Source organism: Callionymus lyra, chromosome 18, assembly GCF_982586985.1.
Source record: "Callionymus lyra chromosome 18, fCalLyr1.hap1.1, whole genome shotgun sequence".
NCBI classification, from domain to species: Eukaryota; Metazoa; Chordata; class Actinopteri; order Syngnathiformes; family Callionymidae; genus Callionymus; species Callionymus lyra.
This window is the reverse complement of record NC_141835.1, coordinates 17,202,852-17,220,462: the sequence shown is the minus strand read 5'-3', so window position 1 is coordinate 17,220,462 and position 17,611 is coordinate 17,202,852. Positions and strand designations below refer to the sequence as shown.

General features: G+C 45.6%; 1 protein-coding gene across 8 annotated transcripts in view; it reads right to left on the bottom strand.

Moving 5' to 3' along the window:
- The window catches only part of meis2a (Meis homeobox 2a), a 74,964-nt gene that overhangs the window by 40,345 nt on the left and 17,008 nt on the right, over positions 1-17,611 (bottom strand). The window lies entirely within an intron of this gene.

The window sequence follows — 17,611 nt, the reverse complement described above, 5'->3', positions numbered from 1 at the left end:
CGATGGCGGCTTCGCCTGCATTAACGTCGGTTTGATTCCAAGAGGGAAACGCACACACATCGGCTAAAGTTCCATATCCAGGTTACCATCTCTGGCCCCCTTTTTCTCCGAGTTCACTCCTTCCACACCATTAATTGTGTATTAGCAAAAATGATTTACTTTTAACAGTCATGGTTATTTTTACTCGCCCCCGGGCACGAATGCCTTGAAAGCCTTCCTTGAGGGCATCTAAATTATGTATCTGAAAAAACTCAGAGAAGGACCCCGACATTCTCAAAACTCAGACTCACTTGTCCTCCTGTTTTGGGGGAGGCGTCAATCACCGGCACCTCAGTAGCTCTAATCTGGTATAAATATTTGAACTAATAACTTAAGACGAGGGAGGACTGCCGGATAATCACATGCAACATTCATGAAAACTACAAGGACAGCGGGGAACAAACTTTTATGTTGCTCATTTCCTTGCCTCGTTTTTATCTTTGTCCATCTTTCTGTCTTTTCTCAGTTTTTTTCCCTCATCATTAGTGTTCTCGGGGAGAGAAAACAGCCGTGTTAGGACTGTGTGAAGTTAAGAAGAGCTCCTCTAAAGGACGTCTGGGACCAGCGACGTGGACTGTTGTAATTGTAGAATGGGCATTCATTAGCGGCAAATGCCGTAAATCCCATGCTAAGTCCAAATCCTTGTTCAGGAAAGCCTAAAACAATAAACTTTGGCTGCTACTCCGACTGCGAGGGGTTTCCTGAGAAATGCGACCCAGACGGAAGTGGAGTCGAACTCCCTCAGTTTGCTCTCCAACTCCAACAACAACACGACTGGTGAGCTGTGAATTCTAGTCACCCTCCCTCTTTCTTCCCTCTTCCAGCTTTCCTCAATAATGCTGTTTGTTTGTTTTTGTGCGACCGGTTCTGTTGATTTTCCAACAAGGCTACAAATCCCTCTCCTGCTGCGCGAGCGCCGGCTCATCCAGTGGAACCACGTCGTGGCCAAAAGGCCGGCAGATTAATTTTATTGACGTTTCCATTTTCACTGCAATACGATAGCGCCCCCCCACCACCCCCGAATCCCAGCTCGCTCGCCCCCACCAGCCGGAGCGACCCGCGCGTATTTACAGAGTGACCTGTCACTTCATTACCCAGCATGCTTGCTGCCTCCTGCAGCAGCCTGCAAGGGTGAAACCGGACCCCGGCTCTTTCAGCTCCTCTGTCTTTCTCTTGCATGCACGTGGACGCTCCCGTGTGCACAGCAGACGTGTGGCAGGAATTTTTGTGGTCACTATTAATAGTAGTCATTGATTTAAAGGGACGATGTCATGTGTTTTAAATGCTTCTTTGATGTACGTCATCGCTTTGGTGTCCAGATGTAGATGAACAAGAACACTTAGTAATTACTTTGACTAGACACTGACCAAGCGATCTGAGTTTGTCACAATTTGACTTGAGTTTGAGGTGAAAAAATTGGAGAAATGTAATTTTGAGATTGTATAACACCTGATATTTCTGCATGAATTAATTACATTTTACATTTGAAAGCTAACAAAAAGATCCTGGAAGACTTTAGAAGATCAGATAAAATGGCCACTGTATATCAGAGTCAACTGTTAATTCACGTAATTTTTTTGTCTTTATTATACATTAACAATTTTTTAAGCGGATGTATTTATTAAACAAGTTTAAGGAATTCTTAGAAATGGGACAAATAATTTGAACACATCATGTTGCTTTTCTTGTCTTTATATTTGTTGAATCAAATGTACCTTTAGTGCAAGGGGGATTTTTTCCAAGCTGTCCTTAAATACAAAAATAATGTGTCAAATTAAGTGTCCCTTAATATGTCTGTTTATTATTGTCGCCGAATAATTGTTTATCCATTGTCGCTGTTCCTTAGGTTATATAATATAATATAATCAGTGGGATCTTTATTGTTCTATTTCTGCAATAATGTACAATTATTTTGAGCAAACCGTCTGGTTGGCCACCAAAAAAATAACTTAAGATTAAGAATAAGAGTCTGGCTCTTATTCTTAATCTTAAATTATTTTTTGGTTTTTGGTCATGAGTTTGACATTTAATTGAACGGGGAATTAAGGGAAAAGGTGCTCTAATATTTTCCCCCACACAATTCCAGTTACCATGACATACAGTGAGGCTAATGTCCAAAAGATAATTTACTCAAGTGAGGTACAGGCGCCAACTTTGCACACAATCTCTTGGCGTTAAAGCGGCTTCAGGTCTTAGCGTGAAGTTAACACAGCAATGCCGATGAGCCAGGAAATCATACCACGGGTGAAGAGGGTAGAGAGACAAAGAGAAAAGAGGGAATATGATGAAGCAAGACTAGGAGAAATAGAAAGTGGACTAGAATAAAGAAGAGCTAAGTTACACAGCCTCATTACATCTAAGGGAGAGCTGGTGCTTTGCATCCACCCCCACTCCTTTCTTATGAGTGAGAGAAGGAGCGCTGCAGGGCAAATTGTCCCAAACGCTAATGGCTTCTGACTGTTCCCTGGCAACTCTGCCATTCTAACCTGTGTAGATGTGGTCTGCGAGGGGAAAAAATGGGGTATGGGAGAATAGTGCAGGGCAGTGTAGGGGGAAACATCCCATCATCTGGCCATGTGACACAGATGGGGGATGGCTATTAGGAGGCAGCCAAAAGGCCTTGGGGAGCCGAGGTGCTGGAGTCTAGCCTCGGGCACTGTTGAAACAGCAGCACCCTTGGAGACATAAAAAAAAAGGCAGCCCCCCCCCCTCTCCCACCATCTTATTCCCGCACTCCTTCCTTTCCTTGTTCTCTCTTATCAATATCTCGACTTTGAGGAAACTTCGCAGCATTCCTCCCCTCGAAACGATGACCGCAAACAATGAGGGAGAGAAGTGGAGCGAGCGCCGCAAACAAACAAGTCCAAGAGCACATTACGCTCACATACGTTCGCTCTCCCATCACCAGTGGGTGGTTATTAAAAATGCATTCAGATATATCTCCCTGTGAGTAAATTGGTCTCGCGGCTGAGCTCATTAACGGGTTTGCAGAGGACTGTAAACACACGGCAACTCTGCTTATCTAACGTCTGCGTTTGGTCGCTTGCGGTTTTTCTTGCACGGAGAATTAGTTTTGCACAAAGTCGGTCTGCCTTTTTCTGGGCGTGAACTAGATCCGAGGGAGCTTAACCCCGTCTAGAGTGTGTGCTTCATATCATGTGGAACACAGGTCACGGTAAGCCAGTGCAAAGCCTGGTCAAAATAATTAAGAATCAAGATTTGGTGTCAGATGTGTTTCAGTAGAGTCAGTAGAAGCTAATGTGGCTAATGTTACTAACATATAACCAGTATAAATTCAAAAACTGCATCCTTTCCAGCCTGAAAACAACACAGCTAACAAGCCACTGCACTTCACTGTGACTTCTAGCCTGCTGTGGACGGGTGGAAGTCCCAGGACCATGCCATCCCTCAGTCAAAAGCAATGAGCAAGTGTCCGGGGAGTAGATGAAGGATAGAAGCTAAGTGCCTTTGTAAACAGGGTTTAGGCTGGGCCCTCCAGCCCGCCATCCAGTTACACCCTATTACACCACCTCTGGCCCGGCAAGCTTGGCCATAGAGAGTGGAGAGAAAAGAAGAGGGGGATTTAGAGTCTCCCTTGTCCTTCGCTCTCAAACTTTTCAGTCACGATAAGCAGCATTTAGCACCGTTCAGCCCCCGCTCCAAATGGCATCGAATGAGAAAAGCAGTGGGGGCTCATCTTTTGTCCTTCTGGATACCCCTTTTATTTACTCTGGATTGACGAAGGTTTTTTTTTTTTTAGCGGGCTCTGAGGCCACATGGTCTTGATGCACACACATTTATTCACACCGCCTCTGTTCTGCAGGGGGATAAAGGGACCTTTCGCTATAACCTCATGCTACCAATATGCTTCACACCGATGCCATATACAGTTCAGACGAGTGGAATTTAATCCCCTTAATGAGCAAACACACACTGGGGCATCCAGTTTCTATAAGTGTGAAACTCATCACTCTGTTTGTGTGACCAAACACCAGATGGTTTATGGCGCTCGTTCTGATCCATACAGTAGATGAGGGTCGGGGTGTTGCGGCACAACTGCAGCCTGTGTTTCCTTACACTGATTATTTCCTGATCTGTGCTTAAACAAGCAGCAGCCTCTTGCACTGGACCATAAAACAACAGCTTAGTAAACAGCGAGCATGCTGACAAATTGGTAGTACTCAGGCCAAAGTCATTAACAGCCCTAAAACCTGTCAAGGCAATTACAACAAACTCTCTCCTTCAGAAAGTCCCGCTGCCAAACTCAGATGTCACCACCCGCCTTCTCATTACCACCCCCCCACTAACCCAGGAGTACATCGGTCACAGGTGAAGACCGACCGCCACTTCTTTACCCCGGTGTTCGGTGGTCGTGACACCCCCGAGGTGAGGGGACAAACCTTCATTTTCAAACACAGCTGCTACGAGCAAATGGTTCTTTTTGCATGAGAAGTAATGTGTAGTTGTCTTCCCCGAAAAAACACATCATTAAGTGTTCTCTTAAATGAAGTGGAATAAGAGCTTCTAATTAGATGGGTTTACGTGTGGAGAACGAAGGCAGTCAGGCAGTAAGAAAAGGCTGGGGAGGGGAGGACGGAGGGTGGCGGGGGTAGTTGCTCAACAACTCCTGCACCTCCTCTTGCTCCCTCCCTTCTCCACCCCTTCTCTAAGCCCCTAACCCTGCCATCAGGCAGATATCTCTCTGTCATCCCTGGAATGCTAGAGATAAGTATCGCCTCTCCACTGATACAAGGCCTCTTGCCTCTCTTAGGCCTGGGGTTGACCCCACAGTGCACATCCCTACCAAAAAGGCATCATTTAAAAGCCAGCGGAAGAGAGAGAAAGGGTCGGGGGGGAGAGGGGTTGAAGGTAAAACTTGTTTTGAAAGAGTCAGCTGGGCTGTTTTACCTTTTAACCTTAAGTACAGGCTTGACTTAAGTGGCTTGCCCCTCCAGTCACTCCACCGGAGCCGGCGGAGGAGCGGTTTGACCAGATGGGTGCAATTTGAAAATAATAAAAACACTTTTCTTTGGAAATAATGAGGGGACGGGGTTACCCCCTTGGTTTCATACAACTCGGTTCGGGATGTTTGGTTTCAGCATTGGAGGAAATAAAGATGTTCAAAAGCTGTTGGAGGTGTCAAAACCCTCATTTGCATGAATGCCAAAGGGGCTACATTGGAGGGGATGGGGAGCTACCCTCCACCCTCTGTCAAATGAAAGAGAGTTGTGATGCCCATGACTGCCCCCTCACAGGGATCAGTGGTTAATGAAGGGCTTTGGGTGCCCACCACACATTTCACACCCTTCGCTTCCATGACAACACCCCCCCCCCACCTCCCTATCCAGGGGACAGTAGAAGAGAAATCCACTTTAAACTTGTATTTTTTTGGGTAAATGTTGGTTTCTTCGTTGTGATAGGGAAGACTAACTCAGGTAAAACTAGAGTTAATAGTTAACCTGTCTTGTCTTCACTGTTGGCATCCTTTTTTTCTCTCTCTTCAATAACAATAAGTTCCTCTCAAATGCTTGCTATTGACATTGATGTAAAGCTAATTAGCAACACAGCTAACTCCATCCAATAGTCTTGTAATGTTGATGTAACTAAAAAGACAAGGAAATTAATTAAAATAAATGTATATACTGTATGTGTGTGTCTGCACATATGACTTATCATTTCTATAATTTATAAGCTCATCTTTGGTTCGGTTGTTTAGTACTTTTTGGTATATCCAGCTGTTGACTCCATTACATAGATAGAGAAATATAAGACCTATTTTAGTCAGGCACACGTGTTAACACACGTTTTAAAATTCCAATCTTGGTTAAACTGAGGATATAACTATTTTCCAAATTAGCAAACTGTGAGTGCTTAAGACTGAGCACATTATTAAAGAAAGTCTTCTCTGTATCGTGGTCCATCTAGTAAACCATCAAGTGCTAACTGTAAGCGTAAATACAAGCTGTTGGCTGCACTCACTCCATAAATCATAATGGCTACAACAATAAAAGAGGGAACGGCTGCCATAAAGGAAGAAAAATCGAACCCAAAGGTTTGGAGCAGCATTAAATATTTAAGAAAAGGTATTTCCCGATAGCAAATGGAGCCGTGTTGTTACGAAACAAGCCGGATCATTAGTAAAACAAGCTGCTTCCACACCTTTATTCCCAAAAAAAGGAATACGGTTTTGGAATTATATGGTAAAACAGAGCTTAAAGATGAAACGTTGAGGGAAGGAAGGCGAGAATGCAGATCATTCATCTCCTAGAGAAGAAATGGATTTATAATCCCCGCTAGGAACTATTGTATATCAAAGTCTTCTACCTAATCAAACCAGAGAGAAACGCTGCTTGCCAGTTTGTGCGGTTTTGTGATTCAGAACGTTCTTTCAGGCGAAGTAAGATAACAGCATTAGAGCCTCTACCCTCAATTACAGTTTCAAACCAAACAAACAAGAACAGTGTTGTTGTTCTGAGGGCAGAGGACAACTTGAATCAATTACATAAATCTTTTCCAACACCTGATGGACAAAGGGGATCAAAGTGGAGTTATCACCGGGCGAGCGCGATGCTGGGGGGGGCCGAGGAGCAAATGGATTAAAAGGTTTATAAATCAACAAGTCAACCATCAGATTGTAGCCTCTGCTCAGCAGCCCTCTCATCAACCAAATGCCACAAAGTTTTTTCTCCTCGCTCTTTTTTTTTTTCACACGAATGTCCTGGAGGCAGGGAACAAAGCGAGCAGAACTGATTACTCCGCCGTTGCCCCGCTCCGCCAGTCTAAACTCTGTTTGGCTTCCTAATGAGCTCACTAAAAACCCAATTCATCACACATAACCCCCTTTCAACCTGCCTTGAAATCCCCCATTATGGCTCGTCAAGGACGGTCCGTTTACGCGCTTTTGGGCCGGGGGTCAAGGGGTAGATGGCAGTGGCCAAAGGATCGACAGGGGATCCACGATCCAAAAGGTCCAGCTAGGCAAACAACTTGACTCTTGTAGTTAAAAAAAAAAAATTACAGCCTGAAATAGTGACTCTGTGTCAAATAATCTGAAACAAGCAAACAAAAGAAAAGACGGCGAGATCTGGTAGAAAACCTCAAGATTGAACTTCAAAAATATGACCACATCAAAATAGTGTTCTTCGGTGGAACGGTACCGACTTTGCCTCGGCTTGTCCCGTGCTTGTGTCCTCAACATCCATGTGGTTCATTTTAGTCGTTAAACAGTGAAGGAATGTTGGAATGGAAGGAAGAATTGTGAATAATAAGCAGCCCAAACAGCATTGGGAAGATAAATGGAAGCGCTCTGGAGGAGGTGTAAGCAGGAAAGAGGGGGGAGCGGTCGGTGTAAACTCCCACAGTTCCTCATTACATAGACTTGAAATGATCCTCCCGACACCTGAGCTGTAACCAAGAGATTACGGAATTGATGAATCCTTGGTTTAAAATGCAGCTGTTTTATTCTGCTTTAGTAATTAATTCTTTTTCCGATAGCGTATTGATTAAGTGTAGCCCCTGATAAAGTTCAAACTGAGAGGGAGCCCCCCCGGGGGGTTCCCACTAGGCCTGCTCTGGAGAGTCAATGAAAACTTCCTCTTTCCACCTGCATTCCTCCTCCATCAGTGCATTTACCTCATAAATTAGTCAACTCTGGAAGGCTCGCTGCACTTTCATATGTGTATTTGCACATCCAACCTGAACGTCTTTCGTCCAAATGCTCTAAATTGTTTCCAGCTAGCATGCTACAGACGTCTCCTCTCCCTCTTCTCCTGCTCTCATTCTCACCAGAACGGGGGGGGGGGGGGATTGGCGGCATGCGGAACAAGAGCATCCTCTTTCACAAAACTGCTCTTTCATTCTTTTTATCGCCGCGTTTTTCCATACGACTGTGAGCGAGACTCTGATCAACCGAGTGCAGAGTGGCGCTCTCTGGGGAGGCAACTAGCACAGAAATCAGATACAGCTTTACTACAGAGTCAGACGCTCATGTCTTGTCGAGACCCCTCACCTACCCCGCTCTCTTTTACGAGTCAATAACCAGCCCCCGGTGTCCTCCGCTGGGTCCTGGCACACATTTTCTAAAGAAGTGTATTTCTCCAAATCTCCAGAATCATGCGTTAGATTTTTGAAGCTGTGCTGGAGCTTTAGCCCTAGCCTGAAACAGAGTGTCAATCATTTCTCGTTGCAGAAGCTCAATATTATTTATAATATTGGTCGTATATACGAGAAAAATATTTGTTTCCTAGTTACTAGCAGAGTTTTTTTTTTCCAACAGTGTGATTGTCTGTAAACAGGATAACCAAATAAGCCACTGTGGACGTGACGAGATTCTGATAGTGTTATGCAGTTTGCCCTGGATTGAGAGGGGTTTTGAAAGGTATTATCATTGACTTATTCATCTTCTCACATGCCTAACCTCATGGAGAACGAGCAAGAAGATACAATTCTACAATTAAATGAACTGTCTAGTGATTGTTTCTGTTTCAATGTAAGACTTGGTGAAAGGTTTGAGGTCACGTTCTTGGTCAATAATTTAAACCTCATAAATTATGAAGGTTTCTTTGGTTGTTTTTTTAAATAAATAAAATTAGCTTCTTGGAGGAAGTATGTGCTGTATTGTTGTCTAAAAGATATTAACACCTACCCCTACTTGAGTCCCCAAAATATAGATAATGATGTAGTTGAAGTGCCCCATTAACTGAAATGTTTGTTTTGATGAGATGTTGCAAAATCCTTCTTTCTGGGAAACATTCCCAAAGAAGAGCTTATGTGTTTCCTCTAGTAACAGACTTGTAATGACAATGATCAAAGGGGGGTTCTACTGTATCTGCTACTGTCAACAGTGGGAAAAAGAAATGTGTGTCTGAGGTAAAATCTACCAAAGAAGCATCAGCCTTTGATTGTTTGTTAATGGCCTCAAGTTAGCTCTAGACCGGCCCAGTACTAATCTTCTTTCTTACCCTTCCAGAAGCGAGACAAACCCTCTGATTCTCTAATTAGCACTTCTCTCTTTTTGAAGCACTCTGTCTTCTTTTGTTGTGCCCTATCTTCTCTCTTCTTTTTTTTTTACATCCATTATTGACTTCGCAGTCTTCCCCTTGCATCCAGCCTATGCTGTATCGTGGCGGTGCATGTGTACCAGGGCCCTGCCCAACAACACCCCCGAGCCCACTCTGTGAGACGCTGGCTGGGGAGCACTGATTGCTGGGCAGGCCCTAAAGCACCCACCAGCACTACACCCAACTTCCCACGAGAGCGAAATCAAAGCCCCTTTAAGATATAACCATTAGTGTAATGAGGGTGCTCCGAAGAACAATAAGCATAAACACCAAACGAGGAAGGATGCTACAAAAGAAGATGTAGGAGGATCTTCTCAAAGAGCTTCAGCCAGATGTGAAGCTGACCACGGCCTCGCACAGAAACATATCTGAACTCAAAACAACAAGGGGGTCCGCCCGCATGCCTTTGCAGCCGGGGCCAACAATAGGACTGGACGGGCACCTAGACAATGGCAGGTGCTCTGAATGGCTCTGGGACCCTTGCAGCGGGGATCCTCTGCTCTCCCACTCAGGGGTCTTGAGCTCTGGTTTGTGCAATCGCAGGTTTTGAACCGCAGTTTCTTTTGACTCATAAAGGATGAAAATGATCTCATGGGGGGGGGGGGGGGGGGTTCAGTCGAGAGCGAGGCCTTTAAGGCACATGTACTATTCTGCCTTTTTGCCATCTATATTTTTCAATCAAACTCCTTCACTTTAGAATAATCTCTCTCTTCTTCTTTCTTTCATATCTCATGTTGTGTTTGTTGTGCTGCCGCCGCTCCTGGGCCGTCCTGTAGGCCATGGTGCTAGGCTGGATTGTGGCCCCCCCTCCCCAACCTTAAGAGCATTCTTTCCGGGGTCACAGGGTCAGGCTTCACAGATGTCTCCTGCAGACACTTGGTTGTCTAAACACTGCATCCCTGGGAGTAAGCATTCATACTAAACAATGCAGTTTCCCCCCCTCACTCTGGAAAATGTTAAATGTGTTTTTTTTCTTTCTCTTTATTGTTTTTGCCTTTTCCACCTCTCTTCTGCTTCATTGTCTCCTTTTAAATTAAGCTATAAAGAGAGTGCAGCTTTTTTTTTTCCGAGGTGGGGTTGCTCCCTGTTTAGATAATGACATAAAGCCCTGGTTATCACAAGATAGTTGTGCTTTCTGGCTGCTTTCTTTCTGTTAAACACTCCCCGTCTCCCTGCGTTTCCTTCAATTGTTCTAATGGGGCCTTAGTCATCTATGCCCGATGGCAAATGATGGAAAAGATGCTTTTAAAGGTCTTTTCTCTCAGTGTGTGTTGCCAGGAGAGGAACGAATGGAAACATGTAGTCCAGGACTGTACACAGGAAGATACTAGAAACCCTTGAGTAAGCAGGGCAGAAGCTAAACAAAGAGCCACCCTGAATGAAGAGACAGACAATATTTGAGCTCTAAGACCTTCTCTGTAGCTAACGGCTACATTCTCAATGTCTCGTTCAATTGTTTCTGTTACTAGTGGACCATGTGCCGCAGATACTCGAGTTTCACTTTGAATCTATTGGACCCGTTTTAGCGCTGTGTGCTAACAGCAGTGCTAGGAGCTGCATTGTGTTGTAACATTACGCTTGACATCTGATGTTTCAGGGGATGACCTGAATGTTGGGATTGTTGCGTGTTGTGCAGAACACGGAAAAGCATATTTTCCCATACAATTGCTTTCCTTTCAATTGTTGTCTATAGAAAATACACTATTAATATCATTCAGTCAACTACAAGTTCAACCCATTAGAATTAATCTGTAAAAGTGACATTTTTGTCAAACAAGGACATGATACAAGTGTTCAAATCTATCAACAGGGTTTTTAAAAAATTGTTTCAAAAGGACAGAAAGTATTCATGTGGACAAAAGACCCGACTGACACAGAACTTGCGTGGACACGACCGACTCCGTCTCAATGTTTACTTAAAGTTCTTTTGAAATAATCCGTAAAGCGTCTGCCGTACATCAGCAACGGTCCAGTTCCAAGTTGTAGTGTTTGTTAAGGTATAAGTAAAACATCCATTTGTATGATTATCTAATCTTGACACAATGGGCCGTGATGGTGCGGCGCTGTGATCAACACGCATTAAGGTAACAACAGCAGCAATGGCTCTGGTGCAGATCAAGACTTCTGACGCGCAGGTTCTGCCCAGGAGCACAGGAAGTGTGTAATTACTACAATGTCTTCAGAAATCCCGGCGTGCAGAAATCCTTGAATATCTCCTCTTTTTTTTTTTGCACCCCTCATTTTAAACGAGGCCTCCAAACATCTTTCTGGAAATTGATAACCCTCTAAGTGAATTATGGTAAATGCATAATGAAGGTTTCCTTGGCTACAGCCCCCCCAAGCTAACCAGGAAGGAGCATCGCGTTTGGCATGTTTGATTTGTTTTGTTGCACATTTAGTCCCGGTCTTGCTACACTGTGCTCACTGCTCGGGGCATGTAAATAAGAAATTATCCTAGCTGACTACACAGCGAACCGCTCCTCTGGGGTGATCGGAGATTATTAGATGCTCGCCTCCATTATGCTGCTTGGGGTGCTCACCGCACCTCACCTATGCCCGCGACTCAACAGCCGTGAGACGGGTGAACAAAACTATTCAGGTGTGGAAAAAGAAAACTTTCCACACGGAAACGTGGAGACAGCCGAGTGGTTATTATTCCTAAAATAGCAGCATTGGCTTTAGGAGTCATTAAAGCGTGTACCGAAGTGGGAATCAGACGAGAAAATGAGCTTATCGTGCATAATGCCCTCCTAAAGCTTTGCATAAATGTGAAAGATGTATGCGTGAAAATTAGCAGAAGAGAGGAAAAAACTGGGATCGTAACACACTTCCTTCAGCGTCCTCCCACTCGCTTGGATGGTGGCGGCGCGGTTCAAGTACTACCTGTAGGGTATAGCAGCTCTGCTCCATTCCAAATCAGTGTGTAGACGCACACAAGAGCAAAACCACACAGAACGCGAGTAAGCTAGCCACGCTGGAGCCATTTTGCTTGACAGAGTCCTCCCTTTCGGGACCGGCCTTTGCTAGGATGTGAGGTTTTAGACTCCGGTGGGTGGAGCGTGAGGAGGGTGTAGGGGAGGTGGAAGAGATTAGAGAACCAAGGGAGGCACAAGAAAGGAAAGAAAGTAAAAAAGCACAAGGCCCATTGGTCAAACACAAAGGCTGAGAGAGAAGAGGGCATTTGAAGTCGGGGTTAAACTCCAAATAAGCACACCTTAAACGGGTCTGTGTAAGCTGGCAAGTCAGGCTTTTGGGGAGTTTCCCTGCAGGTGTGCCTTTGACTGACTTGGCCTCCGTAACCTCTCTGTGATCTAGAATGGGGCCCAGGGTTGGACACAGCAGAGACCAGTGGCATCTTACTGCCTCTGCCTCCCATTCGCCGTCCATTACATTCACACACGCATGCTTACACTCTCTGTAAACACACACACACACACACACAGCCAGACAAGGGGGGAAACAAATCTGGTGAGGACTGGAGGAATTGGATTATCACCTCTTAAAGGGTGACTTCTTGGCTGACCCCTTAAGGCACTGAAACAAAACAGAAAATTTCCTGCGCAGAGAAGAAGCGGCGCACTGTCATCCCCTTGAATGTAAAGAGGTGGCGGCATTAATGGGTGAGATGATGCCCTCGGGGAATGCGCTCCAATCCCTTTTAGCCATATTACATCAGACCCCTGTGCACTCCACATCATCAGAGCGTGCACTTGAGTAAGCAGCGGAACATGGGTGTGGAAACCCACAGCACAATGAACAAGCATCTCCATCCCCGGTTTCAGACTCTTCTTCTCTTTTGTTTAATTGTGAAATTACACACAAGGTTGGAGTGGGAAGCACAAAGGTGTTCTGGAATTACACACCATTTCGATTGAAACACTTTGCTATCTATCTTTTCCACTAAGTCCCTGCAGAAGGCAGCTACTTTTTTTTTTGAAAACAGGAAACTGAATCAACCTGTTGACCACGAACATTGATTTAGAAATAACATGTTTTTTGTTTTGGTGTTTCGGGAAAAATTGACAAATGAAATGAATCCAGTTCAATTTAACCACATTTTAAACAGCTAACTGTGAAATATGCTGAAGTTAGCTTGACGTATTTGAAGATGGGTGTGTGTTGAAGTGTTCCAAAATGTTCGTCTCATCTTAGAATTAACATGTTTTTTGTTGTGTTGATAGTTAATAAGTCCGATTTAGTTTCCTGTTTACAAAATAAAAGTCAGATAGTCCCGGTGTAAAGGGACATTTGACTCAGACATATGTCAAATGTTTGTCCACACCAACAAACCAGGAGAGCATTTATCTTCACTCAACCAGTCGAAATGTACGCTGGAGAAAAGGGGGAAAAAAAGAGTTTGTGTGTAGCGAGAGCTTTCTCTCTTCGCTCCAAGATAAACTGGGTCTCATCTGAGAAGGCCTGAATTCATAACATCTCCCTCAAGCCTCACGTTAATGGCCCAAAACAAGAATTCTCCTCAGCTGCTGTCAGAATAATCTGGGTAATTTCTTTCCTGTGTTCTCCAAACACTAGTTTGCACATTAGACTGACCCAGTTAATATGCCCTTCCTGCTGCACAGAAACCAAGCTCCCGGCCAAGCACAGGCCCGGGCCGGGCTGGGGCTGGGGCCGGGTCAACCAAGAGGTCTGTTCGCGATTACGGACCAGAGGGACCAGCCTTGAAGCCGGGAGAGAGAAACCAAGAGCGGACATATGGACTCGAGCGGAGACGACCTTTCTTTCTCTTGGCGTTTATCATGAACGACAGACTTTCAAACGTGCTTCAAGATAAAGAGGGTGAAAAAAGAAGGGAGAAGACGGGAAAGTGAGGTGGAGGGGTGGTGGTGGGGGGGATGAGCTGATCATTCTCTTTAATCACATTTTGGACGAGGGCCAGGTAGTCTGCGGTACCGCGAGCGAGACGAAGAGGGGGCGAGTGAGAAGAGGAGTGTGTGAGTGATTGGAGAGGAATAGATGGAAGGAGGGAGGGAGAGAATGAGAAAGGGATTTACAGAGAGAAATAGAATGTTCAAACGAAGTGCAGTGGCGATTAAGCGGCGTTCAGAAATGCCCACACGTGCCTTGTGTGTGTGTGTGTGTGCGTGCCGAGCGACATCTCTTCCCGTAACTGCCTGCGAATGCTGAATCCAGCAAGAATCCGGTGTCGGAGCAGAGATCCGCTTTAAAACTATGTGCATTAACTATACTTTTCCCCATAGATTAAGCACTCCACATGAATAATTTAGCCTCTCTTATGCTAATGGGATCATGAAAGTATCCCCTCTGTACGGTGTTTTCTCTCCCCTCCACCCCCCCCTCCTGCCCCTCTGAGCAACTCTTCCCAGCTTTTAACAATAACCCTGCCTCTTCCCAACAAACCGACCTCGGCTGGCGTGTAGCGACACGGCTGAAAAGCGGCTGACACGTTGGGAATCCGCTTCAGTGTTATGGAGAAGGCCTCGTTGTTTTTTTGCCCTGCGAATATTGAAAGCTACAAGTTCACTCTTGACTGGATGGGATTCGATTTGTTGCCCAATCGATCGCTGCCGAGATGATTTTTCGAAAGCCGGTGCAGGAGACGAACCTAATCGTGGACAGCGACTTTTTCCTACTCCGCTTCATGAGTTCGCTTCTCAATCATCAACGCATTAACACCTGTTTGGACCATCGGCTCTTGACACACCTACCACGACTGTAAACAGTCACTGGTCTTCTTGCTTGCTGAGTCACCTGTTGGTGGACTAACACTTCTAAAGCATGTGTCGAACATAAAACCTTTCTTCAACTAATTACTCACAATGACTCTCATTTCTTCTTAGACTCATATATTCTATCATCAACTTGGGCGGACCTCCTAAAAATGAGTTGTCGGTCAGCGTAGGCCCCTGGGCTTGAGGTCGACACGAGGGACGTTTCGCTCTGAAACAGATGCGCTCTTCAAACGAGGGTTTTAAGAGTGATTTCAAGGCTCGATGAAGAACCCGGGAAAGCACTCTGGAACTTAGGAGGCGCCTCGTTGCTCAAGTGAGGCGGCAACTGTGTAAGAAATGATCAGTTCTGCAACAGCTGGGAGGGAGAGCCATGAAACAGCAGGGCTTGGGTCTGCTTTATTGTTTATCTGTTGTTTATGGGCCAGTGTTCGGCTTTAATTACGACACTAAATTAAACTCTAACAGGCACTTAGAGGGTAGCTAGCTAGCACGTGCTGATGAGTTCTTGAGAGCCGGCTACGAAACAAGATCTTGTGTTTTTGAGCGGATACTCCAGTTGTTTTCTTCGCTTCCCGTCGGAGCGTTTTATAAAAAGACAAGTCCAGAAGGCGCCAGATATAACATGTTCATGACTCTGGTTAGACGCAGAAGTCGTGTCCCCACCAAGAATGACCGTTCTCTCGTGAGCTCGACCACAAAAGGCTGAGCCGAGCGGAGGCCCCCGGTCAGGGCCGGGCGGGCTCACCGCACGCCCTTCTTTTTCGCTCACACAAACGTACCACAACACCATCAATGAAGCCTCCTCTGCTGCTCCCATTTCCCTCCACCTCGTCCCTCTGGGGAGCCGGTCTATCCGCAGAGCGACAGGATGTTCAGTCACTCAGAGAATGTACTAAATGCTTTCCAGCCGCCAATATCCAGTCGATGTTCAGAGTTTTTACTCGGTGAGCCTCGGGAATAGTTCCTTTACATCAGGCGACCGATCCTCTAAATGATGGTATCAATACTATTCCAAAAACTGATGGGATGAGGGTTATCTGTTTTACCCAATACTTTTTCTTGTATCATCCTGATAAATTTGTGGGGGCAAAAGCCCAGGAAAAGAGGTCAAGATGCTAGGTCCTCCTGACCTACCTCAAATGGTTTCTCACCATAAAAAGGAGGTTCTACTTTGAGTCTATCCTGAATGATCGAGCCAAGAAAAAGTCATTACGGCCACTTGTGTAATACTAACTTTGGTTTTTCAATCCTTGTCAATCTGCCACCCATGCTATGTCAAACATGTCGCTCGGAGAAGAGCGACAACTGGAAGACAGGCTCGTTCGTGCGGCTCCTCTGATGTCTCTGATGTTGCTACATAAGCTTGGGAAAGTTCCAGAAAGGGACGTTAATCATAACCATGTCTCAGCCCGACAGGATTGTTCGTCATGTGAACCGTCTTACCTGAGAAAAAAAAAAAAAACTCGCCAGACGTGAGTCACGATAAATATTTTTTGGGGGGAAAAGAAGGGGGAGGGGCGGCTCAGTTTTGAGATGGGTTTAAGAGTTTTGAACTGCTTATCTTAACTGCCAGAGCCTTCACTTGCACTCTGTGCTGACAGCTACAAGCTTCACCTTGCTTTACTGCTCGACAATAAATTATTCCACAGACGGGCAATACATATTTGTGCACTTGTTAAATAGGTTGTTGGCCCGCGTTCAAAGAAACGCTCACGCCGAGGTACGAGCAGAAAAGGCATGTGAGGTTCCACCGGCTTAAAGATGAACTTGATTATGACGTCCAGGACATCGGCGTCGCCTCGATCCGCTCATGACGCAGCGTCAGAAATTGAAACTGGCAGAGGAAAGTTGATGTTTTTCTTGGCAGCGGCGCGAGTGCTCCAGGTCTCCCTCTCTCATCTATCCCACGACTGATCCACATCGTCACCCCTTTTAACAGGGGCCAAGTTGTTAAAGACCCCATTACTGGAGTGAAACACACTTTCACGTTTTCTCAGCGGACTCCGGAGTGTAGAGTACAAATTTTATGTGGAAATGTATTGAGATGGGAGGCGAGTTCATGCGTGGAAGGGGAAGGCAGAGAAGGTTGGGGAAGGCTCTGTCGGAGTGGAAGGGCCAGAGTCGGGAGTCAGCGAGCGCTTCAAGCGTTAACGTAATTGCAAGAATGTGAAAAATGAGGCGGCGGGGCTCCCGAGCGAAGCGAAAGGTCAAAGCATGCCTCACACAAAACAACTGGCTGGAGGACGGCCTCATTAGACCATTAAATCAGCTGCCCTCGCTCTTCTCGTTTGCTTTTCCCCTCTCCGTGCTCTTCCACCTTTCCTTCTCCAAAACCATTTTCTTCCTCCTCTTTACTGTCACATCTTCTCGTGCTTTCAACACCAGGTCCCCCTAGTCTGATCTAGTCCAGGTCCATCTTGGCCCAGTGCAGAGGGCCGTACCGTAACTGTCTTTGGTCCGCATCGATCGGCTGTTACTGGATACGGTGGGGGAGTCGATAAGTGCTCTGTGGATTACAGGTCACTTGTACTTATGTGTGTAAGATAATCAATAGGCAGTGCATTTCTTTCTCTCTTTCTCTCACCCTCCCTCCCCCCTTACCTCCGCCTCCCCCCCCTGCCCTTCCATCTCAGGTTCCTGGAGACTTTATCTCCAGTTCAGCAGCAATCGCAGAGATTAATGCAATGAAAAGTCCCTCAAGTGTTTCTTTTTCCAAACAGCAAAGAAACAACAAACACCTTCACCAACTACACACTGAACCTCAAAGAGAACTGAATATGACAGGAAGGAACCAAAACAACT